General features: G+C 39.7%; 1 protein-coding gene across 1 annotated transcript in view; it reads right to left on the bottom strand.

The window, feature by feature from the left end:
• RAB38 (RAB38, member RAS oncogene family) overlaps window positions 1-23,475 on the bottom strand; it is a 56,177-nt gene that overhangs the window by 8,273 nt on the left and 24,429 nt on the right. The gene's annotated exons all lie outside the window — the stretch shown is intronic.

Raw genomic sequence — 23,475 nt, forward strand, 5'->3', positions numbered from 1 at the left:
GACAGATGGAGCCATAGTGTCTCTGATTTCAATAACAGGACAGAATCACAGTGTCAACATGTAGATACTGGTGAAGAGCAAAGTTCACAGATAAAATCAGCTCTGAAGACAGTGTCCCTCTGACAACCTCCCCCCACACCGCCCCCACCATAGCCCTGCCCCAGCCTCTGTCCTCCCTTCACTAGGGGTCCAAGTTCATTTCCTGGTCCCTTACAGCTCTCTTCCCCACCAGCCCCCTGGCAGCCCCAGGAACCCCACCTCAGGCATGAAACATCCCCAAGCATGCCAATTACCAGGGAAATCTGATAGCCCTGATCCAACCTGCTCTCATCGACTCATCCGGAAACCAAGGCAACAGAGAAGGACAGTGACTTGTCTGGCATCACACAGACTACCTCTCAGCTCTTGCTGTCTGCACACTTCCTTGTTTCTAGAAATATTATCTCTTCAGAGTAGCCTTCTCTCAGCACTATGAAATGTGTCATCAGGGCTCCTTGGCACTTTCTATCCACCTGGCACTTACCAGTGACTAATAAGTGCCTATCATCTAAGTCCTTAAAAATGGATTTTATCTTATTATGTTTGTGTTCCTGGCTCCCAACACAGTGTTCGGTGCATAAGAACTCTTTAAACAAAATTACCAAAGTTAGCTGACATCTGTGGAAACTTACTGTATGCCAAGTATCTTTATGTACTTCACCTTAATGAACTAAGCTAAAACTCAGGAGTGGAAACAGGGATGGAGACTTTAAATTTTTTCCCAAGATCACACAGCAGCAAATCAAACTTTTGGGACCTGGTTCCCCAGCCTGTGCTCAAACCCTTCTCCTCCGGCCCTTGAAAGGTCAACAGTATTAAATGGCAAACCTGATCAGAGCCGAGGGCCCTTGCTCTTAACCTACTGTGCCCACTCCTCTCTGTAAATGTCTGTGAAAGGAATGAAGATGCAAGTCCCTTAACTTGACAGCCAGTGCTTTCTTTTTAAATTTCAAAAATTATGAATGAGCAGTTGCAACATGGTATGTTTGGCCCATAGGTGTTTTTTTTTTTTATTTCAAATGTCTTTAAATGACACATATGCATAGTCTACAGCTTGCCACCTACCTGACTCATTTCCTTAACTTCCTGGCTCCTGGAGGAATGTGAGTTCACCATTCCTGTCTCTTCTCTCACACCAGACTGACAACACTAGCACCAAGCAGACACCATTCCCAAGATCTTTTTTTAGAGTTTACCATTCCTGTGATACATTGCCAAATTCAATATGTAGTGTGCAGATTACCACTAATGGCTATAAAGAATCAAAGCATTCATAGATTTTGCCTCTATTAATATTTGGCTTTAATCTAATGTTTTTTAAATCTCCCTCACAGTGAGTCCCATACTGAAACAGTGGTAGAGTACACAGTAATCAGTCTTGAAAAGAAAATAAAGAATAAACATAAGCAGAAACATTTAGCCAGACTTTCTAAATCCCATTAATGAAGACAAAGAAGCCTCCAGTTACAAGGCTTAAGAAGAGAAATGCCTCACCAGACACAAAATATTAATAGTAATACTTGCTAACATTTATTGAACACTTACTATTGAACATTTACTCGGGTACTATGCTATGCTATGTATGCTTCATGAATAACCTCATTTCACCCTTAGTACCTCCTGGGAACTGGATATAATACTAATCTATTTTACAGATTAGAAGACTGAGACACATACAGGATAGGCTGTGTGTCCACAGGATTTGCTGGACTTAATTCAACTTAAAGTCACACTTATCGAGTGCTCTGAGCAGAAATTACCTAATAATTCATTTCTATCATAATCAAATGCTTTCATTCCAGCACCTCCATGAACAAGTCTGAGGATCGAGACTAGAATATTGTCCCAGGAAGCAGCAGGATATAATGGAAAGACAATGAGCTTTGAGAGAAAAAAAAGAAAGAGAATGAGCTTTGGAGTCAAGCTTTAAAACCTGGTATTGTCACTGACTGCGGGACCAGGGGCAAATCCAAATCCTGAGCCTCCCCTGCTTAATCTAGAAAATGGGGCTAATGATAACTACACATCATAGGGTTCTTGTTAGAATTTATGAATTAAATGATACACAGATGAATAACTTAGACATTACATATAGGTCCTCAGATGAATACAAGCCCCCTTATCATGTCTGCTTCTCTTCATCCTCTCCCTTTGGGTCATTCTTTAGTCATCATTTCTCATGAGAAGTTGCCTCTGCCTCTCCCGGGCTCGGACAAGCACCCCTCTAATCTGGCACCTGCCACTGGTCAGTATGGAATGGCTTGTTAGTACGTATCCTCCACTGAACTGGGGGCTCCTGTGGGTTTTGTGGCTGCATCCCAGTGCATAGCACAGTGCCTGCAGACAGGAGGTACCTGGAAAATACTGGGTAAAATACCTTTGGGTGGATAGCTTTGGAAAATACTGGGCAAATATATTAGGTAAATTTGTTAATTCTAACAAATGAATGAATGAACAAGTTATCAAGGGCCCTCCAAAGAGTAACAAGTCCAGATTTCAACCTGAAAATAACTTCAGATGTGGGCGATATCTGCAGGGAGTAAAAAGGAAAACGTATTCACCACAGAATTTATTTCTCAAGTCAAACTGCCTGTTCTTATCTTGTTTTCCAAGTATGATTTGACACCATTCTTTTTGGGTGAAATGGAAGGAAGACTGACTGAACCACTTTATAAAAATCGAGCTGAACTATTAAATGCTTTGCAGTCAAGCAGACCTACATTAAATACTGATTTTGCTTTTTAAAAAATGTCTTTATATCCTGATGTTTCAAAAGCTATTTCAGGTGACTTCCACTGTTTAATAACTAGATGATAAACTTAGGCAAAATACTCACTTTTCTTGCATGTCACCTATAATATAAAGGTAATAGCACCCAACTGACAGAATTATGAGAATGAGACATAATTAGATATGAGGCAAAAGTAGAAATTGGGCAACATCATATATATTTAACACTGTATGTTATATATGAATATTTTTGTATCATCTTTCCTTAAGAACCTTTATGAAACTGAATGAATGATCAATTCAAGCTTCATGATCACTTCTCAGGCCTGTCCTTTATCTTTATATACAGCCCTTTGGTCCAGCCCTCTCCAGCAGAGAGTTTGAAACCTGTTTTTCCAGATAGCATAAATGAAACTCCAACCATAATTGTTAGAGTACAATTAGCTTGGGAAAAAACATGTATCAACAAAAAAAACATGTGTAAAAGGTGATGTGCTGATAAAATTAAGCAAATCGATCTTTTAACCCCCTTTTTATGTTCGAATGTCATGCTACTAGCTAACTATCAGAACTCTCTAACCCTAGGTCTACACTAAGGGATAGACCTAAGTCTCCATTTCCCTACCACATCTCTGATGTCTAACTCCTAAATTCCACACTCAGATAACAAGTCATTTGTAGACTGGGAAACCTCCCTGAGGTAGCGCTTAGCATGTGCTATTTGATTTTCTTTTTTATGATGGGGAATAACACTTCACTTCTTTTCATTCTACAAATTTGTAGTAGCAAAGGAGGAGGAGATACTTCATTTCGGAATTTCTATTATGTAATATTGAAATATTATGTAATCAAATGAAATAATTTATTATTCAGCAAAGAGTCATTGATCGTTTTTCATGGACCAAGCACTATTCATCAAAGTATCTATAATCTTCACTTTAATACACTCTGGCGCCAGTCCCCATGTGGTTATTTTACTAGTCCAGGCCTCTCCTACCTCTGCTTAGACATGATGATAGTGATGTGCTCCATGTCACAATCACCGTGACATTTTGCTCTGAGCCAGGACCTGTGTAGTCTTTTCTGTGATCACATGCCTCCATTTTTTCTTCCCATGGCAATTTTCTTCCATGTTCCTTCCAGATGGTCTCCTGACTACTCTAACTAAAGTGTAGTAATAGTCAGACTTTGCCCCAATTCCCAGCTCAAAAAACTTTGTCGACTCATGTTGCCTGGTCAGAATCAGTCCAAACCACTAAACTGAGGGCCAACCAACAGAACTCCATCTTAATTCTCCTGGCTCATCACCCCGGTGCCCCTTACTTAGCTGGGCTCCAAATGAACTAAAACTATAGGCCATTCTCTTAATGTGCTTTGCTTGGATTATTCTTACTTCTCTGTCTGTAGGTCCTCTGCCTACAGAGTGATCTCATTTGGAAGTAATTAGCTACTGACATCTAACTGATTCACAAGGATTTCATCTTACTCTGCTTTTAACTTTTAGGTGAAATCTGGGTACATTTCCCAGGTTCAGAATCTTCAGGGTATCTTGAATTTTTACTCTTTGTGTGTTTAAGAGACTATTCTAGCTCTGCCAATTGCTAGCTATGTAACCTCAGGGAAGTAACCAAATGTCACTAGGCAGGCAATCGTGCATAACTGGTGCCTCAGTTTCTTTACCTGTAATTGTGATTTAAAAAATAATGTCAATGTTACAAGGTTGCTGAGGATGTTATGAAAACAAGGTATGTGAAAGAACTCAGCAATAGTGTCAGCATATAATAAGCCCTGGGGGAAAAAAAGGAAGAAGACATCTGAGGAACAACACAGCGACCTGCTTAAATATTAGGTTGTATATGAGATATGTATATGTTTGGAGGAACAAACATAATTCTTTGTTAGAGTGAGTATGTCTGAGGTTTCATGACATGGTACAGAAAAAAAAGGCATCTTATGGTTAAATCATTTAATGAAAAGTTAAAAACAATTCAAAAATGTTTCTTTATCACTCCTCAGAGTTCTAGCAGCTCACAGAATGCGGCATGTGATCAAACTTTAAACAGAAAAGAGCTTTAGCATCTTGGGTGGCAGGACATGAGGGGAACCAGAGCAACACAGAAGAAAGGGGAGCAAAGGGTAAAGGTCTACACAATAACGTGAATCGAGGAAAGGCAGATGCAGGTTGGGATGGGAGGGTTGGAGAGAAGCAAGCAGTTCCACTTTCTTCTCCCACCTCCAAGTCGAGAATGAGTATGCAATATTTCATCAACTCATCTGATCACAGAACCCTTATTTCATGCTCTGTCTTACAGAGCTAGTGTTTGCCTTGGCACAATTTGGCCATTATGATGAGGAGTTGTGGTGACATATCTAGAAGTGGTTGTGGATGGCTAAGGGGTGGAGTGGATAGAGATATTTATTAACTGACTGACCTTGTGTTATACTTGTGGTTTTCTACCTTTACCTAGGTAGTGCTAGGATTTTTTGCCATTTTTCATTTTTCTGGGCCTAGGCCCAAATGAAGTGTGTATATTTTTTTTTCAATATGACTAAAAGAGTAGACAGAGATAATGTTAATAATAAATTTAAAGACAAAGCGCCTGATTGGTGATGATAATCTGAGCTAGGTCAAGATCTCTTAGGTGCTTCCATAGCAGCTTCTACAGTAGCTTTAATCATGCATGGTTACAATGACTTCTAGAAGGGTTACCTTCCCACTAGATATTAAACTTCTTGAGAGTAGAAGTGGCACTTTTAGGCACCTGGAGTGTTACCAGCAGCTTATATAGGGCTTGTTTGCACCTACATGCTCAAAAAGTAATTTATGAATGAACTGAGCTGTGAAAGGGAAAGAGAAATGGACTAATACCAATTAAAATCACAAGAAAATATTGTGATGTTTTTTATGTTGAAGTCTATTATACTGAACTTCCTTTAAACTCAGGACAGCTTTAGACAGATAATTAATTAAGGGAGCTGAGTCCTCGCCCTGATGTTACTACAAAGTAGCTTAGTCACTACGAACAGGTTAAGTCTACTGTTTGGCATCAGTTTCATCAGCTGTGAAAGGAGAGAATTTATATTCTACCTTTTTCCCAAACAGGATTGAAGGTGACTCGAGACTATCTTCAGCCCTTGACTAATGCTTTTTAACTGGTAGAAGTCCTAAGAATAATGTTCCCTTAATGGGAAAGATTTCTCAAATTGAGAGTTTAAGAACAAGATGTTTATTTAAGCAATAATTTACTAGAGCAAGTACACTCTATCAACATGATTAGCCATAAATGTTTGGTTGCAAAAATCAGAAATCCATTGAATTACCTAAGTCATCTGAAGGGTAGTCACCAGGAGTGAGGGAATTACCTAAAAGACCCAGACAACTCCAAGAACCTTAGGAAATAAAATCAGGCTCTCAAATGCCATCAGATCAGCTTCATTTTTCTCTATCTACCCAGCACCTTCTTGCACATAAAGGGGGAGAGAGCTTTTAGCAGGTTCTGGGCTTACATTCCCACAGCTTTGCCACCCAAAAGAAAAGGTCTCCTAACCCAAAACTCAGTTGGAGAAGTGCTGGGGAAGAACATGGATATGTCTGGCTTCAGTCACATGTTCACATTTGAGGATTTTTTTTTAAGATTTTATTTATTTATTTGAAAGAGAGTAAGAGCAGGAGCTGGAGAGGGGATTAGGGACAGAAGGAGGAGAAGCAGACTCCCCTATGAGCAGGGAGCCTGATGTGGGAATCGACCCCAGGACTCTGAGACCATGGCCTGAGCTAAAGGCAGATGCTTAACCAACTGAGCCACCTAGGTGTCCCCATACTCAAGATTAGAGCAATTCTGAGTCCAGGAGAGAATGGCCCCAGGAGAAACCCCACTCGGGTCATATGGACACTACTGGCCAATTACAATGACTTGAGAGAGAGTACGCAGGAAATGGTAATTTCCATTTGGATAACCTGTGGGGGGGCCTGAAAGGGAATGTTTGGGAGTAGAAGTACAAAACTGGCCACGGAGGAATCACTGCAAAGTCAGGAACTCTCTGTTGTATTTACTATACAGCTTCATGAACATCATAATCATCTATACTAACATACGTATTTCATGTTCTAGACAGGCATAAGCAAGGTATGACTTTAAAAAGAAACAGAAAAATATTTTTCCATAAAGTTGTGCATTATTAAACAGATACATATCTAGTGGCAGCTGATAACTTTCACATATGCAGAATAAGTGGACATTGGAGTTTTTATATAGGATACGCAAAAAGAGGTAAGTAGAGTTGAAATATAAATGATCTGAAAAGAAGCCCCCTTCAGAAAGGTATGAAGTAGTTGCTTACTAAATTTTTTTTAAAAGGAATAAAAGAGGCTCTTGGCATTTAAGACTTAAACTTAGTTCTGATTTTCTGGTTATTTTTACAGATTTCCACTGAATTCAGTCAATTCAAAGGACAATAACTTTGCCAGGTAAAGGACATTTGTTTCAAATGCAAACTTTCAAAGTCTTAACTTTGTTCCCGAGAACCATTTAAGATGTACTACCTGCTTTCTTGCATTATAAAATATGATTCAGAAAATGACTTCGCTTTTTTTGTGGAACCCAGGTTCCTTTTACCACCGGTTTCTTCCTTCCTCTACTGGTATTGTGTATATTTAGGTCTACAGCTAATAAGTCAATTCTATCTGTTGAGGAGCTAAGAGTAAATATAGCCTAAAAGGGATAGAATGAGGTTCTTTTTAATAGACCTTTATTGCTGATTAGAAGGCAGATGAAAATGTTAACAGCAAAATCAATTGGTAATTTGATTACAGATAATTTTAATCATCTATTTTATAATTCTGGTTATTTAAAGTTATTTATAAGGTGTACATACTATGTTAGCATTCACATTCAAAGGTGTGAACAGAGGAGTGATTAATCTTGAGCCATGAGTAGGGTAGATCCTAATATCTTTATTTTACTCTCAAAGCCCAGACAACAGGAAGGAAACAGCACATCTATAAATATTTCATGAACTGAAAAATAGAATTATAGGGAATGAATGGAAACTTATGTAGGTTTTTCTCACAGATGGAAAGCAAAGTATAAGATTGAGTCTGGAGAAAAATAAGGACAAGAAGCTCAGAAACAGAAATTCTAACTCTATAGTCACGAGTAACCCAGTGAAGAAGAAAGAGGAAGGAGATCAAAAAGAAACCCGTTTGACTACAGGAACATCTCCGTTAAGATTAGGTTTAAAAATAATATGTACAACAGGTAGGAGAAGGGAAGTAAACTCAGAACAGATTCGAGGGTGGTCTGAACTCATCCAAATAGGTCAGGGTGCTCAAACCAAGTCTAAGGACACGCCTGGAGAAAAAGATAAAAGCAGAAGGAGACAGTACTGGAGTTTATTCAGAGCAAAAGTATAGATCATGAAGGGAAAGCCTAATGCTTAAATAATGTGGTGCAAGGATAACAGACGACACAGAGAAGGCAGACCTAACACAAACCAACTAACTTCCTTTTCTTCTAATAATAAGGATTTCAGATTGAACAATCAGGAGACTGCCTCTCAAATCTTATGTTTAGCATGATGACCGTCATCACATTCTGTGAACAAGGTGGCTTCACAGCAGAATGGGTAGATGGTGGCACAGAGCTCAAATCCCAGTTGGGAACTAACCTCATTTTCATCAGAAGTTTGGATGAAGGCATAAGCATAATGAGCAACTTTTTGGTAGACCCACAAGTAACAGACAGAAATGACATGATGAAATTTTGATTTTAGAGTGTCCTTACAGACATACAAATACTTGGCAAATATAAAGTAGCTCATCATTTTTGAAAATCTATATGAAAACACGTAATCAGAATCATACAAATGTCCATTCCTTTTGATCTAGTAATCTATTAAGAATAAAGCCCAGTAAAATAATCTTAAATACATAAAACAACTTATGTATAAAGATGCTCATAATGACATTATTTATCATAGTGAAAACTGAAAACTGCCTAAATGCAGAACAAGTACAGGAGGGTCAATAGAGGGGATGTTATGGTGCATCCTTATGATGCAAAATTACTCGGCTACTAAAAATTACATTTACAAAGAGTTTTCCATGAAAAATGCTCATGATAAGTTTTAAAGTTGCATATAATATGATGCAATTAGGAAATGTGAGGTTAACAGTGATTAATCCTGGGCGGGAGCTTATGTGTGATTTTGTTTTTCATTATTAAGCCCCAATTTTCTTAAACTAGGTAAGATTTACTTTCTCCACTTTGGCATTTCCACTCACACCCTGACTATCTACACATTACATAGCATCTCCTCTTCCTTTCTGATGGAATCCTGATTATGTGGAAGTAGCAAAAACTTGATTTCCCTCACTTCTTTGCCCTGAGGGTAGTTAAAACTAATGAAATATAAGCAGAAGACTGCCAGGTAAACTTCTAGTAAAACTACTGTTCCCTGAAATTTAGAAAACAGGAGGTGGGATGGGCAAACTTAACTGTTACATGTCTTTTACCCTTAACCCTCCAACATACTTGTTCCTACCTAGAAACCAATAAAGCAGACAGAAGTCTAAGCTGTCCACAAGATTCCCACCTTCTGGGGTCCATCACCATTGAGTAGAGGTAGGACCTATGAATATAATAGGATACATGGGCAGCCCGGGTGGCTCAGCGGTTTAGCGCCGCCTTCCTCCCAGGGCCTGATCCTGGAGACCCAGGATCAAGTCCCACATCAGGCTCCCTGCGTGGAGCCTGCTTCTCCCTCTGCCTATGTCTCTGCTTCTCTCTCTGTGTGTGTGTCTCTCATGAATAAATAAATAAAAATCTTTTAAAAAATGAAACTGGATTCATAGATTAAGGCCTCAGAAGAAAATTTAATAGACCTTAGTATAAAATCTTACACTTGAGCTTAAATTATCAGCAGTTTAAATCAGTAGAGTAAGACCTTATTTTGACAGCTTACCATTTGCAAAATTAAGGAGGCTTTTCGATGATCATGAGTATAATACGTGTCATCAGTTTTGCTACACCTGTTAAATTAATACAATATACTACTATATAAAATTAAAAATACAACATAAGCAAGGTAAGTTAAAGCCTTGTTATACCATGCTCTGTCCAGTCTGTCTGGTATGTTATCAACAGACCTGGCCACTACTTCAAAAAAAGGCAGATGGACAGATTACAGAGTGTCCAGGTCGGGAATGAGAATGATAAGAGTTCTTAAAGCCATTTCCCATGAACAACAAGCAGGAGTCTTAACAAAGAGTTTCACAAAAGAGTGAAAACTCAGAGGATTTGAGTGAAAGCCAATTAAGAAAGTAAATAGCAGCTCTATTCTTCTAACTGCTCAGGCCAAAAACTGCAGAGCCCTCCCCAAATCCCTTCTTTCTTGCATAACTTCCATCCAAATTATTAGGAAATCCTCTCTACTACATGTTCAAAGACACATGTTGAGCGTTCCTACCTTCATTTTATCGACATGAAATTTCTCTTTCATAGATGCTGCAATAGAGTCCTAGCTCACCTCCTGTTTCCAGTTCTTCCGACCACAATCCAGGCTCAATGTAACCACCAGAATAATTGTTCAAATCAAATCATATCCCACATTCTGTGTCTTCCAATATCACTCAGAGGAAAAGGGTAACCCAAAGTTGTTACAATGCTCTAAAGATCAACATGACCCCTATCACCTCTCTGACTTCATCTTTATTGAACCCTCCATAGTGCCTCATCATATGCTATACCCTCTTCCTGGTGGATTGCCCTGCCAGGAATCTAGACAGCTCAGTATTGTCCCTCTTTCAAATCTTTAACTTAAAACAAAAATTAATTAATTAATTAAAATAAAATAAAAACACACAATACCTTCTAATGGAACTTTCCCTGGTAACCTGCCCAAAAGTGCTCTCCTTTCTTTGAACTCTCCTGTCCCGTGCATTTGCACCACACTAGCTCTACACTCCTTTCCTGCTTGAATTTTCTCCTGAGCATTTAGCTCCACTGACACACTACACATTGCACTTATTCATCTTTTCATTAGTTGTCTCTGCACCATTACAATGCAAGCCCCAGGAAGGCAGGTATTTGATCTGTTGGGTCCCCTAGTATATCTCTGGTGCCTACAAAGTGCCTGTCACATAGAGGAGAGGTGCTCAATGACTATTTTAAGACTGAATGAATGAAACTATAAAATAAGTAGTTAGACCACAAGGTGCTTTTGAAGTATTCTCCAAATCTTCTTTTCCTATGTTTCCAGCCAATGGTAGAGAAAGATATAATGACATGAAAATTTGAGGGTTAAGTATGGGCTTCTCTTACTGTCTCTTTAGACCTTGACCATCTGATACTAGTGCTCATGTCTGGCATTTACAAAATCTGAAAATTAAGAACTAAACTTATCACCAGATGAACCAGAAGGTGATAATTGTCCTTCCAAGGGAACTCTTCCTTTTCAAAGAGACTCATCCAGGGACAGCTTTCATAATGAACTCCTTGGGGTATTGTTAAAAAGTGGGATTTACATGCAATGTTTCAGAAACATATTGTATGGGTAAAGCTAGGTACCCCATTGCTGACATCCTTTCATCTTGAGAACTCTGGGGAATATGAAAACCAGAGGACTCATCTTATGATTCACAATGATTGTGCTGACCCTAGAAAATTCAAAGGGACCAAGAATTGGAAAACTTCTCCACAGAGAGCTTCCTTCTCCTGGAGCAACTTTTGACAGGCAAATGATTCCCAAAGATGATTCCACCTCATTTAGTTCAAGGAAATAGATTTACAACCCTTGATTTTTCTGTCATTGGCTTTTCTACCTTCTATCTCAGACAATCTAATCACTTCAGAATATCCATGGACACGTCAGGCTAACTAGTCTTTGAATAGTGTCCTAGCATGTGAGGTCAATGAACAAGCTGCTGAGAAACTGCCGTTGCTTCTCATTTATATCTAATGGGATATTGGTTTTTCCTCCAATCCCAGCAGACTAGCCTGAGAAATCAATACCTCACTAGTCAGTGAAGCAAACAGAGATGAAATGGAAGGCCTTGGGAGAGCAGGGCTGCTGCCCACAAATCTAAGACCACTTGCTTCAAAGATGGCAAACAAGATGCATCAAAGAAGGTAAAAGACCACAAAACAGGGACAAACAAAATCAATACTGAAAAAAATGAAGTAACACAGGGAGGGAGAAGGCAAATATGTCTTAGTAACAAAACCTCTGCTGACACAGGAAGCAACCCTTTTCAGAAGGTTTCGACAATGGTTCTGATAGAGGAGACAAAGCTTTTGCCTGTGGTTTTTCTTTTCAAGGTTGAAAGCTGGTCTAGAAAACACCAAGCATATCCAGAATCAATCAGACCTGGTTTAAATCCTAGCTCTGAGACTCACTAGCTGTGTGACTTTGGGTAAGTTAATTAAATCCCATTGCACTTTAGTTTCCACATAATCCTAGGATAAAACCTAATTTTAAGAGACACTGTAAGGAGTTAAATTATATAATGACTAAGATTGAGTCAGAAATGAAGGAGACAATCAACAAAAAGCCAAAGAGCATGGGTACCTTCTAGTTAAACATGGCAGACTGAGGAAATATGTTTATTCCCTTTCCTTACCAAAATGCTGAAAAAAAATTATTTCAAAGAAACAAAATATTTTATTTAGACTCTCATGAATTAAAAGAATGAGAAAATGCACAGCAGCATTCAAGAAAATCCAACACATTTTTAAAAAAGATTTTACTTATTTATTCATGAGAGACACACAGAGAGAGGCAGAGACATAGGGCAGAGGGAGAAGCAGGCTCCCTGTGGGGAGCCCGATGTGGGACTCGATCCCAGGACCCAGAAGCTGAAGGGAGCTGAAGACATATGCTCAACCACTGAACCACCTAGGCACCTTCCAACATATTTGTAGAAATCTGAACATAATGGGTAATAGCAGTGGATTTACAAGGACAAGGGCTTTGAATAGAGGGAAGTGGGTTCTAATTCTGATTCTGCCACTTACCATATGATGATGGGTAAATTATTCAGCGTCTGTAAGTCTCAGCTCTTTAATTTGTAAAACAGGCAGAAGAATAACACTTCGTTCATTGGGTTTGTGAGTAGTAAATGAAACAAATAAAGCACTTAGGACAAGGCCTAGTAAGAAGAGTAAGAGTGTGTTTCATAAATATAAAGTTTAACTATTATTCTTAATAATTCTTTGTGGTCTTGTATTAAGAATTTTCTGATGAGTAATAAAGCTATTAATTCTGCAGTAGTGACATGTTCTTACTAAAGATATCTTAGAGGGGCACGTGAGTGGCTCAGCCAGTTGAGCATCTGCCTTCAATTCAGGTCATGATCTCAGGGTCCTGGGCACCCCATGTTGGGTTCCCTGCTCAGCGGGGAGTCTGCTTCTCCCTCTCCTTCTGCCCTTCCCCCCACTCATGCATGAGCTCTCTCTCTCTAATAAATAAATAAAATCTTTAAAAAAAAGATACCTCAGAATAAAGATGAAAAGCTTGGCTTCACTTTTAAGAACCTCCTAATGGTGGCTTCTAATGCCCTTCTGCATAGCATCCCTTAAAAAGGAGTTCCTCTCACCAGTCCCCCTTGGAACTTCCTTTAGGGACTCTCTCATTCTTGGTGACACAGATCAAACATCAAGGATGCTGTCTCAGTCTTGGGCAGAGGTAGCCACCAGTTTTTATAGAAATTGATACTGTATTATAATTATTTGTTTATGAGTTTCCTTCCAGAAGACTTGGAACTTCTTAATGGGAAGAGTCTGTGCCCTTTATCATCAATGCCCCAGTCTCTGGCAAAGAATACACAGTAGCTATTCAAGGAATACTTCAGGAATGATTGAATGAATAAATGAGTGAATGAATGAACAAAGTATAACACAATGCATCTTAACCAGGGTTGCATATCACAATCGCCGAAGGACTGTTTTCCAAAAACATACATTCTGTGCCCCTCCAGACATCTCAGGGCAGGGTTGAGCCATGTGCAATCTTAGCAAGCTCCTCAGGAGTTCCTCATGTACAACTCTTGAAGAATCATTGTCACTGGGGAAGCCTGGGTGGCTCAGTCGGTTAAGCGTCTGACTCTTGATTTTGGCTCAGGTCATGGTGTCAGGGTCGCAGGATTGAGCCCTCAGTTGGGCTCCACACTCAATGGGGAGTCTGCATGAGATTCTCTCTCTCTCCCTTTGCCTCTCCCCCCACTCATGCTCTCTCACTCTCTTTCTAAAAGAAACAAAAAAATCTTTAAAAAAGAAAGTATTGTCACTGGATAAAGTTCTGGACTAGACTTGGTCTCAACCTGGTTTCTCCAATGAAAATCACTGAAAAGCCTCTCTGGAACTCCATTTTACTAGTTGCAAGAAAAAAACAATATGATAGCCACTATTCATGGCTCAAATGATGGCAGCTGAAGAAAATGAGAGATGCATGTAAACAAGATGCTGGGAATTTCAATGAGGAAAAAACTGTTAAACTGTGGTCCCGGGGTGTGAAGGAGGAATAAGCTGGATAATCAGATCTACAGGCTCATGGGAGATTCTTGCAGGCTGCTATGTGGCATTACCAAGCAGACAGTCCTGCAGTTCCCAGTCTGCGGCCCAAGGCTTGAAGGGGGGCTGTTGCCTTCATCTTCATTTTCCTTCTCTGCTCCCCCTCCACACTGCAGGGCACTACAACCTCCCTGCTGTGCAAAGTGTCTATAGAGCTTTCTGGATGAAAGGAGTTATATAATGGGGAGTCCTCCTGGGAAATACAGCAGTAAATTAATTTTTCTGCTTCTGCACAGCTCTCTAAGGACAGAAATACCCCCACAAAGGATAGGGAAAGAATAATACAATAAAAGAATCTTCTGAAAGAGTCCTTGAATAGCAGTGTGGCAAACAGTTCAGTTCCGTCCAATAACCACAGACCTCTGACCAAGTGACCACTCTGCATGTGTAAGCCACAGAGCTGGTGAAGGACCAGGACAGTTTCCCAGGACAGTGCAGGAACCAGCCCCACAAAGAAAGAGCCTTAACATAATTGTGGTAAGGGATGGGGCAAACTACCTGAAAGTCAGTAATGGAGAGTGCTTGAGCCGAGTCCCAAAGGAAGAATTGAGAGACAGGAGAATAACTGTAGGTAAGAAGAGGAAGGAAACTATGTCCCAGGCAGGGGGAATAGCAAGATGTGAACAGGGCATGTGATGCAGTTTCATATCACTTGGGGACACATGGAGGGTCAAGGTAGCCAGAGGCAGGCCTGGAGGGGCAAGAAAGAACCTCACTGTGGGGTTTTCTATGCTCAGGAATGGGGAGTTCTGAAGGGTGAGTGACCTAGTTCTAAGGGTGCATGGCTTGGATGTCCAGGTGGATGTGAGGTCTCCGCATCAGGTGATCTGATGGTCAGAAAAGCTAATGAATTCAGTTTCAGACGTGTAAGGTTTGAAGAGTTGTCTGAAGATATTCAAGTAGAGATCCAGAAGAATATGGAAGTGTGAAGTTTGGGAAGGGATTCACTGTCGGAGATCAAGATCCAGGAGGAAAGCTGACTCCAGAAACATAAATTAATGAGCATGACTGTGTTCCAATAACACTTCATTTACAAAATTGGCAGCAGGCTATACTGGAGCTGCAGGCTATAGTTCACTGACCCCTGTTTAAAGGGTGTCTAAACTTGAATCAAGAAGTAGAGCCAACAGAAGATCTTGAATTATCTTCGGTAGGTTGAGCTTTTAGCACCATGCAGTACAGACTACCATGGGCAAAGTCTGGAGATAGACTATTAAAATTGTCCAAGTGTAAGATAGGGAAGACCTAAGCTTTAAGTAATGAAAATGTGAACCATGCAGGAGAGAAGGACATATGTCACACCATGCCTCCTGCACACCAAGCTATGATGATATCCTCCGAGGATCCATAACTACTTTCCTACAATGGTTTAGTCATAGTTGAATTTCAGCTGTAAGCACAGACCTAGAAAGCCTCTGGAGAACCAACTTAGCTAAAGATAAAAATTAAAATATTATTATTAATTTATACTGATTCTTAAATAGGGTAAGTAGTTTGAGTTTGAGGATATTGTACTTAGGATACTCTCAACTTAAGAAACCATTCCCACTTTTCATTGTAGGGCATTAGGAATCTGTCAGAAGCAATGATTCAAATGGTTGTACTCCAGACTGGAGTATGAAACAGTTGTGACCATTAAGTACTACCACCATTTCCATTATTTTTAAAAATAATTTGAAGATTTCATTTGAGAGAGACAGAGCAGGGAGAGAGGCAGGGAGAGAGAGAGGGAGAGAGAACCTCAAGCAGAGTCCCTGCTGAGCACAGAGCCTGACACAAGGCTCAATCCCAGGACCCTGAGATAATGACCTGAGCTGAAACCAAGAATCAGCTGCTTAACCAATTTAGCCACCCAGGCCCCTGGCCATCATGTCCTTTAAATGATGTCTTCTAACTTTCTTCCAATTTTAGATTTCAGATGGGGCCCTTCCTTTTATGTCCCTAAGTACAGAGCTCTAATCAAATCAGCTAAAAATCCAGGGTTAAGTGTGCCAGGAGCAAGTAAGTCAGTGAAGGCACATCCTGCAACCTCATCCAAATTCTTTGGCAATGGATGCCTAAAACCTGGAATATCTATTTCCTATAGGAAATTCTGACACTTTAAGAGCTGGTACCTCATAGCATGCTTTGAACTCAGAAAGGCCTTAATATACATCATTCACAGCACAGACCTGGACAGTCACTCAATACAAATTGTGTTGAATCAGTGAATGTACTAGTGACTGTCAAGAATTTTTTCACGGCTTGACATTTGAAAAATGGGAATAATCAGAGATGGCCTACTACCCAATATAAAAATAAAAGGTTTTTTTTTAATGGTTTTCTATATTTACTCCATTAAAAAGTGAATTAGAATGACTCTCCACCCATACCCAGGTGCAATTATCTATGCATTTCCAAAGTGTATAAGTACATTATGTTTCTAAGTGCCTATTTTCTAGAAGCCTATAAAATAAATGATATGTGATACTACTCTTCAAGCAGCTCCCAGAAAAACTAGTCACTTTTTAATTGCTGCATATTTCAGCCTGAATAATAATAATAATAATAATAATAATAATAATAAGGAACTCAGTAAACAATGAAACACAGAAAACTTTCCCTTTAAATAAGAAATCTAGACCAGAATTTAAGCAAGTCCCTCTATTTTGTTACGTGGGGAGGAGCCTGCATCTCCCTATGCCTGTTTCTGCCTCTCTCTCTCTCTCTCTGTGTCTCTCATGAATAAATAAATACAATCTTTTTTTTTAAGTGTTCTACATGACAAACATATTTAGGAACTGATGCATGATGTAGTCCCCTCTTGAAGGAGATATTAGAAAAAGCTATTATTTGTCTGGCACACCATTATTTTAGAAATCCACACTGGCTCTAGGGCATATTTTGATTTTGAAATGTTAACATGTGGAAGAACAAAAAGAGTATGTTAGAATAAATAAAAATAAGGTAGTAGTTATACAGCTTTTGGGAAGTCACCTACGTCTCAACTTTTTTTTCTTTCAAATGGCAAATTATAATAAAGCCTACTCCATAGGTTCATGCTAAGGATTGAATGAGGTTCACATGCAAAAAAATCTTGTCATAAGCTAACAGAGCAAAAAGCAAAAAAAAAAAAAAAAAGAATACAGCCATGGTTCTTACTGGAGACTCAGAATGTACATTAGAATATCGAAGTTCTGAGAAATCCCACAACAAGAGAAGCAGCTGTTCAGGTTGGCTTTCTCAAACGTATTTGACCATGTGTGTTAATCCAGGTTCTCAGTGGCAAAATACAGAATCTGAAGCTGGCTAAACATGAAACAGTTTATTCAAGAGATATTGTGCAGCTTGCAGAATTATTCAGCAGTCAAAATAAACAGGCTCCAGCCTAAGCTTCCAGAAACTCAAACCCCACATAAAACAAGCCTCATGAGGACACAGCTGCCAGCCACCATTGAGTACTGGGTCCTGTAAATCTGTGAAGCTTCAAGGAGCTCAATTTGAACGCAACTGTCTCCGGGGCCAGCACTGATTCTCTTTCTGGGTCAGGCACAAGTTCTGCTGTCTCCCAAGGACTGATGCCTGTTCTGCCTCCACCCACGCACCCCACTACCAAAAAGTGGATTTTGACTTGCACCTTCTTTGTCTAGTTGCTCAACCAGTATGACTGGTGGAATCTAGGTCAGATGCCTGTGCTCTGGCTGCAAAGAAAGTAAAAGAAGAAAGTTTTATGGGTTCTTCCTGGAGAGGTAAGCCTGCTATGGCTAGAAGCTCCCCGAAGATAGAAAACGTGTATTAATTGCTAGAAATCCAAACACATGAAAATATCCACTATACTAAGGACCACCAACTCCTCCCTGAAAAAATGAATAACTTCTTATAGAGAACACTACTGAATATACTCCTTCTCCCAGAAGGACACACATCAGCATTTTTCTTTTTAACTGTGCGGGGGGGGGTTGGGGGAGACTAAAATTGAGTGGAGTTTAATGTAAGAAAGTTTCTTCCTGGAGTACTCATTGATTTGAGAACATTCTGAGAAAGGGGGTGGGGCTAAAAAGTCGCTATACATAGGACAGAAATCTGCCAGGAGTAGGGCACGAAGTGGAGGGGAGCATGAAGAAAGGGCACTGTGGTTCTTTCTGTGCCCTTGGTTCCTACCACCACCGCTGGCTAAATATTACCGTTCCACTACTTCCCATCCACCAAGGCATTTTCCTGGTGTCCTGTTTCTGAACATATCCACAATGGACCCCCTCACAATAAATGCAGTGTGGAACAGCCTGGAAAGGGCTGAGATATAGAAACAGACCCTTCCACCAAGTGCTGCTGTTGTGTGCATCAGAGCTAAGTATGGATGGTGACATCTACACCAGCAGATGGGCTGTGGGAACAGATGATAGGGACGTTATGTTTGAGGGGTAGGTATGGTGTATATGTATGATCAGGCATAAAATATACATTATGTCTCTTAATGCTCTTGGCAACCCTAAAAGGTGGGCGGGTGTGGCCAGAAAGTGAATCCTAAAGGAGAAACTGGTGGAGATTCAGGCAACAACACAACATACAGATATACGGGTCAGCAGGTAGCAGGACCCCATCGGCCACTGAGAAGGGCCGCCTCAGGACTCCCAATGCTGTGGATGCTCCAACAAGAACATACCAAGGCTGTCATCCTAAAGAGACAAATCTGCCAGTAAAGACTGGCTTGGGCACAGGACTGCATAAAATAGACATTATTAGAGTTAAAGCATACTTTAGCAGTGAGATGTACTGGAGTTCCTGATCTATGGGGTGACTGCGTAAATCTAAATTACAAACCAGGAATGGGGGTGTTACCATAATTATTCTAGGACAGTAGGATAAGGCAGGAATGTCCTTGGAAAGTGGGACATGTGATCACCACAAGTGTATATTATCTGGTCCTAGTGAGTCTGCAAGTAGAATTCAAGTAAACATGGCTGAGAAAGGACAAGAATGCAAAGGTTGAAAACTCAAGAATATTCGACTTAGGAGAGAGTTTTCCCTTTTATTCCTTTGGTTTTAATATTTGAAGAGATGGTGTAAAAATCAGAGACGCAAGCTAGCATACATTTTATTTTTTCTCTCCTAATTCATAGTCAGAGGCTACCATGAGTGTTCCAGCAACAGCAATGAGACATGAAAACTCTCATGGAGGGATGCCTGGGTGACTCAGCTGCTGAGCACCTGCCTTCAGCTCAGGTAGTGATCCTGGGGCCAAGGATCGAGTCCTGCATCAGACTCCCTGCAAGGAGTCTGCTTCTCCCTCTGCTATGTCTCTGCCTGTCTCTCTTTGTCTCTCATGAATAAAGAAATAAAATCTTTTTAAAAAGACAAAAGAAAGCTCTCATGGAAAGTTATTCCAGAAGACTGAAGAACAAGACAGCAAATTTCCCTCAGCAGGAGTGTCAGCAGCAAGATGGAAGCTAATCCCAAAGACATAGTCTTCTAACACCCTGGGAGTTTCAGCTTCAGAAATGGCCAGGATACAGGATTGCTTCAGGATGTGGCCATAGGGACAAAGCCAAAGGTGATGGCCTTTGGCTCATTCAAAGTTTTAGAGATTAAAAAAAAAAAAAAAAAAAAAAAAGGAAATCAGATGTTGATGACCAGACTGAATGATTATGGGATCACACAAAAGGACTTTAATTATTAGTAGGTTCACTTTCTTAGACTAAGATCTCTATGGGAAATGCTCCCTGATCCCAAACATTGTAATCAAAGAAGCAGTGGATCACAGTATCCAAATGCTTCCATCTTGTCTTCAGGTAGACAGTCTGGTCTGGGCCTCTGTTTTGTAAATGCTGTAATACTAGTCTCAGAAATTAAGCAGAGTTTTATCAGAGGTCTTTTAAAAAGACTTTTTGAGCAGTTTGACACTCCAATGTCAATGCTGCAGTATTGTTCCTGAGATTCTAGATGTTAACTTTGAATACTAACCTGGCATTGGAAGACATGTTCATTATTAAGACTTTCAGGACAACTTCAATAGCGGTATGTTTGGAGGGAAGATGACATTGAATGCAGTACAATGAGGCCTTGTACCCTTTTTAGCATTTCAGCACACTTCAGGCTTGTGAAATCCCTCCACCCTCTCTCTGTACAAAGCTTCTCTTCAAAGTTTACACTGGCAGGGATTTGGAGGATTAAAAATCCCACTAAGTACAGTGGGTCAGTCAGGCCTTAAGTTAATGAACCTCATGCTCTTAAGCAGAGTTTGAATGCCGTGGTTGAGTAAGAAATGTCAGAGTGAGGTAAAAGAAAATGTCTAGGAGGTCCTTTGGTCCACAAGCAACTTCAGCCATCCCTACAAATTCATAGGTCTTTTCTTTTCTTTTCTTTCCTCCTCCTCCTCCTCCTCTCTCCTTCTTCTCTCTCTCTCTCTCTCTCTCTCTCTCTCTCTCTCTTTTTGGCTACCACATCCCCTATCCTACCCTATATATTTTACTTACATTTTATTATTTGTTATCATTATCCATGAGGTCAAGATTTTGTCTGTTTTATACATCTTTGTATTTCCAAAGCCTGGTACAGAAGAGGTGTTTAATAACATTTGTTGGATGAATGAATTAGTGATGGAAGACTCCCTCACCATACAGATATAAGTCACTCATTTCAGTTTACCTTCAGATGCAAAGTAATCTATTAAGAGAAGAAGTTCTGTAAAATCCTCTTCTTCTATCCCTGTACCTAGAGTTTGCAAGCAGGAGGGCAATTCTTTTGAAAGAAAGAAACGTGAAGGGGTATGCAGAAGCCATAGAACAAAACTGAGTGTGGAGCTAAGGAATAAGGGGAATAGGTGAATTCACATACATTTTGCAATTTAAAATGAAAAAGCCAGAATAATGTCCAAAAATTAAACTATAAAAAATATCCTATTTCTAAGGCACCTGCGTGGCTCAGTCAGTTAAGCAGCCAACACTTGATCTCTGCTTAGGTCTTGATCTCAGAGCCATGAGTTCAAGCCCTGCATTTAAAAAAAACAAAGTCGTATTTCTCAAATTCTGTAACCTCATCAGACCTGTGAGTTTGCTCTACATTTCTCTCTTTACAAGAATCATCCCCCAAACAAACAAATCAAAAAGATTCAATGACAAGAAAAGTAGAAAGATGGCAGCAAATGATACTATGGATCATTCAGGATACTATGTCCTGAATCCAAGGAAAAATCCTAAGAAATAGGGGAAACAAAGGGTTTTGGAAGAGAGAAGGAGAAAAGCATTCTAGTGTGCCAAGAAGGAAGGCAAAACCCCCAGGAACTTCTGGAAGTAGCAACTTCCAGACGCAGGCCAGCTCAGAGACATGACTGAAAGCAGGCAGGCACCAAAACTGTCCAGGACATGGCCAGAATAAAAGACTATCCCAACTATGACCGAAAAGTGACATTAAGCAGTTGCTTAATCCCTGCTGGTGTTCAAACTTCATTAGGAGTGCCTGGGTGGCTTAGTTGCTTAAGCTTCTACCTTCAGATCGGGTCATGATCTTCGTGATCTCCAGGATCTCCAGGTCCTGGGATAGAGCCCCACACTGGGCTCCCTGCTCAGAAGGGAATCTGCTTCTCCCTCCTTCCTCTGCCCCTTCCCCCGCTTGTGTTCTCTCTCTCTCTCTCTCTCTCTCTCTCTCTCTCTCTCTCTCTCAAAGAGATAAATGAAATCTTAAAAAAAAATTAACTTGAAGGAGGAGGGTGGGGGGATGGGGTGACCGGTTGATGGCGCTACGGAGTGCACTTATTGGGATGAGTACTGGGTGTTATACCATATGTTGGGAAATTGAATGTAAATAAAATACTTAAAAAACCAAAAATAAACTTCAGTCAGAGTCTCAAATCAGGTATTTCTTTCCAATCCCTATAGCATTTACCCTTGTCCAAAGCCTTGGTATTTTCCCATAGGAACGCAATGACTACTCTGTTTCAGATTGACTTGCCTCCTGTCTTTCCCTAGTCCCTGGGAAAATCTGACCATTCTGCTCTCTAGCATAAAACGGGTCAAAGAGTCCTCCTCAGTCTATTTGAATGACATTCGTTATATTTTCAAACCATTCTTTAATGATTGCATAAATGTTTACAATAAGGCCTTAGTGTGATTTCCAGAAGTAGAGAGACAATACCTATCTTATTCACAGCTGAATTCCAAATACCTAGCCCAGTGCCTATGCTCTGTAAGTCTTAAATATGTTTTCCACAAATAAATAAAAATAGGAAAATTATGATATAAAACTATGCAGAATGTAATCCTAATAATGTAAAATATATTTCCACATTTATATGTAAAAGATACATATTATATAAATAATATATTTCAACATACAATTTATTTATAAATTATATATAAATTTTCATATATTTTATATATATATAAATATACATATATTTATGTTTTATTTAAAATAGTACATTAAAAATATATTAATGTAAAATATATTTATATGCCCACCAAAAATAGCAAAAAAAAAATACTGTGAAACATTTACTTTTCTAATTTATGCTTTTTTTTAACTTTCAAAATTTACCGTAAAAACTTTTCTCTCTCTGATACTGACATGCAAACATAAAAGCAAAAAAAGGGAGTAGAGCAAAAGCCACACATCTGACAAATGAGATAGCAGCATGGGGCATAATGGGAAGAATAATATACTTATCATGCCACATCAGATTCTTCATCTTCCAGCCCTGACTCTGCCCCACTCCCTGCTACTCCTCTGTCATCCAGGAGAGTGAGCAGTGCCAAACCACACAATGTTCTTCACTTGCCATCTACTTTCTCACTCCACTATGCCAGTATTTCCAATGTGACAACTCTGCGTTCTTGCCATCTTTTCATTTCTAGGGCAAAGCACAATTCTTGGCAGAGGATCATATTAAATGTTGATGGCATAAATTAATTAATACATGGGATAAGGCAGTGACACTGCATGTGAACCCATTTCTTTCATTCATTCTAAAAATCATACTTACCTCATAGGGCTGTGTGAGGACTCGATGAGAATATGCATATAAAACATGCCTGACATATAATAAGCACTCCATAAACAAACAAAGTTATTAGCTATTATCACTGTGACCATGTCCAGGTCACTTTTTGCCCTCTTAGCCAAGATCATCTTAAGTTGTGGATAGTAATTTCTACCCTACCCACTC

This window comes from Nyctereutes procyonoides, unplaced genomic scaffold (genome assembly GCF_905146905.1).
Source record: "Nyctereutes procyonoides isolate TBG_1078 unplaced genomic scaffold, NYPRO_anot_genome, whole genome shotgun sequence".
NCBI lineage: Eukaryota > Metazoa > Chordata > Mammalia > Carnivora > Canidae > Nyctereutes > Nyctereutes procyonoides.